Here is a 4,185-nt window from a genome sequence, read left to right on the forward strand (position 1 = left end):
AGACTCCCAAAGGTCTCCCACCTATGCGTGATCATGATCATGCTATTCATCTGATTCCAGGAAGTGTTCCTCCAAACATCAGGCCGTACAGATATCCATATGTCCAAAAAAGTGAAATTGAACGTATGGTTGCAGAAATGCTAGAGGCTGGTATAATTCAACCGAGTCAAAGTTCTTTCTCAGCTCCAGTAGTATTGGTGCACAAGAAGGATGGATCATGGCGCATGTGTCCAGATTATAGGGAGCTCAACAAGCTCACTATTAAAGATAAGTTCCCCATTCCTGTCATTGATGAATTACTGGATGAATTGCATGGATCAATTTACTTCACCAAGTTGGATCTTCGTTCGGGATATCATCAAATCAGAATGAAGATTGAAGACATTCCGAAAACGGCATTTAGAACTCATGAGGGTCATTATGAATTTTTGGTCATGCCTTTTGGCCTTACCAATGCACCTTCAACATTTCAAGGTTTGATGAATTCAATTTTCAAACCATTCCTTAGAAAATTTGTGTTAGTATTTTTTGATGATATACTAATCTACAGCAAGTCTTGGAAGGATCATGTTGAACATGTTGACAAGGTGCTACAACTATTGGAGGAGAAACAATTATATGCAAAAAGATCCAAATGTTTCTTTGGAGTCCAGGAGGTGGAATATTTGGGTCATATTGTATCTCATGAAGGAGTTAAGGTAGACCCTAGCAAAATTAAAGCCATTAAGGAATGGAAAATCCCCACATCCATAAAGCATCTGCGAGGATTTCTTGGGTTGACAGGGTATTATCGCAAGTTTGTTAAGAATTATGGGAGAATAGCAGCACCTCTAACAACATTATTGAAGAAAGATTCATTTTCATGGACTCCAGAAGCAACAAAGGCCTTTGAACATCTTAAAGAGGCAATGTGCCAAGCACCGGTCTTAGCTACACCGGACTTCACAAAAACCTTTATTGTGGAATGTGATGCTTCAGGAAATGGAATTGGTGCTGTTCTAATGCAAGATGAAAGACCCATTGCTTTTGAAAGTCGTCCAATCAAGGGAAAGTTTTTAAGCAAAGCTATTTATGAGAAGGAAATGTTGGCAATACTCCATGCACTTAAGAAATGGCGACCCTACCTAATGGGAAGACACTTCAAGGTAAAAACGGATCATGATAGCCTTAAATACTTTTTAGAACAAAGATTATCCTCTGAAGAGCAACAAAAGTGGGTCACAAAGATGTTGGGTTATGACTTTGAAATCATCTACAAAAAAGGGAAGCAAAATGTGGTGGCAGATGCACTCTCAAGAAAGGATGAGGATGTGGAAGCATTGTTGTGTGCCATTTCTATTATCCAACCAGATTGGATAAACGAAGCAAGGAGGAATGGAAGAATGACGAAGAAGTGTGGGCACTTATTCGAAAGCTACAACAAGATTCCAGTACTTCTGATACATTTAGCTGGCAAAATGATTCGTTATGGTACAAAGATCGCTTATACCTCTGTAAGAATTCCCAGCTAAAACAAAAGATTCTTATGGAATTGCACACTTCTCCCTTAGGAGGGCACTCAGGATTTTTAAAAACTTACCACAGGGTTAAGAAGGAATTTTTTTGGGATGGCCTTAAATCAGATATTCAAAAGTTTGTGGCGGAATGTTTGGTTTGCCAACAAAATAAAGTTGAAACAATTAAGACACCGGGTCTATTACAACCTTTATCCATTCCAAGCCAACGTTGGGAGGAGGTTTCAATGGATTTTATCACAGGTTTACCCAAGTCTGAGGGAAAGAGTGTCATCATGGTGGTAGTTGACAGACTTACCAAGTATGCACACTTTTGTGCATTATCACATCCATTTAAAGCCAGTACAGTTTCTACTGCATTTATGGAAACAGTTCAAAAGCTACATGGAAACCCAAAGATTATTGTAAGTGACAGAGATCCCATTTTCACTGGAAATTTTTGGACAGAATTATTTTCTTGTCTTGGTACTCAGTTAGCTCATAGCTCATCTTATCATCCTCAATCTGATGGGCAAACTGAGATAGTAAACAAATGTTTGGAAGGATATCTTCGTTGCTTTGTATCTGATAAACAGACACAATGGGTCAAATGGTTGCCTCTGGCTGAATGGTGGTATAACACTTCCTTCCATACAGCAACAAAAATGACCCCATTTATGGCACTTTATGGGTATCAACCACCATCCATCACATCATATTTAAGAGAAAATTCTAAGGTTCAGGCAGTGGAACATCACATCGAACATCAACAACAAGTCCTCCAACTCTTAAAGGATAACCTCGTGTTGGCACAAAATAGAATGAAACAACAGGCAGATCAACATCGCAGTGAAAGAAGTTTTGATGTAGGTGATTGGGTATTCCTACGGCTACAACCATATAAGCAAATGTCCCTAAAGCAAGCTAAGAAGGATAATAAATTATCACCAAAGTATTATGGTCCGTACAAGGTGTTGCAAAAGATTGGTACTATGGCATACAAATTGGAGCTTCCTGCAGCTTCTCGATTGCACCCAGTTTTCCATGTTTCATGTTTAAAGAAGGTTATAGGCGACAAGCTCCCAGTTCAAACAATATTGCCAGAACTTGACGAGGAAGGAAAAATTATATTGGAACCGGAAGCAGTCACAGAAACAAGAACTCGACAGCTACGAAATCGATCAATTTCAGAGTATCTTATCAAGTGGAAGAACTTATCCGCTGAAGATTCCACATGGGAGGATGAGAATTTTATGCAGAAGTATCCAGAACTACTCAAGCGTTGAGGACAACACTTTTTTGAAGGAGAGGGGCATGTTGGGTCCCTATAATACTAGTGATTACCCCATTACTATTGTAGTTATACCCCTTATTTATATTGTTGTGCCCCTATTACCCCCATATTGTTATTTTTGTGCCCCATAGAATCCCTCTATTGTTATTTTTGTGGCTTTATATTATTATTGTTAGGTCGGTTGGATTATATTGTGACTCCTTAGACTCCTATATATAGAAAGGAGGTTTTGTCATTTGTATCATCCAAGAATTGTTCATTTATGTAATGTAAAGGAGGTTGCCCCCTCGAAGAGGCTGAATTCTAAGGCGATGATCTTTCTTTTCTATCTTTTCTTGAGCTGGTTTCATAACATTCCCTTATCCATTTATAACATATATTTCTAGAATAAGTGTGTAACTAAAGGATTTAATGGAGGATTTTTGCTAGTTATCTTAATATTTATTAGGTAAGCTTATACACTTACATATATGGTGCACCGATGCATTCTAGTTATAAGTGCACCAAAAATTGTTATCATTATTATGTAATCGAATATCGGTTCAAATAAATTTTAAACCTAATTTATTTATTTGATGCATCGAAAGAAAAATGATATATCACTATATAAAATACATAAAATAAGGCATAGACATTTTATTATATTCTATCAAATTTACTTTAGTAAATTACAAAAAACTTATTTGTGTGCTTTTGCTATAAGTGCACTGAAGGTCCCTTTTAATATTTCAGGATAGAAATTTAGTTAATATATATTTAAACAATAAGCACACTAGTGCATCCTTATATAAGACACTCCAAGTAGTGTTTAGAAATTTTATTATGCAATATCAAGTTTTATTCTTAAAAAACTTATCAATCCACTCCCATATAGACTCATTGATGCAATCCATATATAGGTGCACCAAAGTGTTGGACCAAAAATCATATTGCGATGGGGTGATGCAATCCATATATAGGTGCACCAAAGTGTTGGACCAAAAATCATATTGCGCTGGGGTGAATTAATGTGAGAGTAAATTTATAATTTCGCAAATTTTTTTAATAGACAATTATATAACGATTCATAATTATTATTACAATATATTAATAAGTATAGTAATGCATTGTTACATTAGCAATTGTTCAAAGAGTCATCTCATTAACATAATCAGGATAAAACCATAAATTCTTTTTCTTCTTATGTTTCAATTCATTACATAGATTTGCAGGCTCCAATATGTTGGAAGCACCCATCCCCAAAATATTCAAGTTGCTACTTATAGTAGGCTACAACCTGGTTGGAGCACCAACCTAAAAGATGTGCAAGTAGAAAATGATTGTAGGCTACAACCTTATTGAGGCACCAACCTTTATGATGACCAAGCTTCGACTTGCTATAGGCTCCAACCTCAGTGG

This window comes from Pinus tabuliformis, chromosome 8 (genome assembly GCF_031772625.1).
Source record: "Pinus tabuliformis cultivar Carrire ecotype Pingquan chromosome 8, CPIR1, whole genome shotgun sequence".
Taxonomy (NCBI): Eukaryota; Viridiplantae; Streptophyta; class Pinopsida; order Pinales; family Pinaceae; genus Pinus; species Pinus tabuliformis.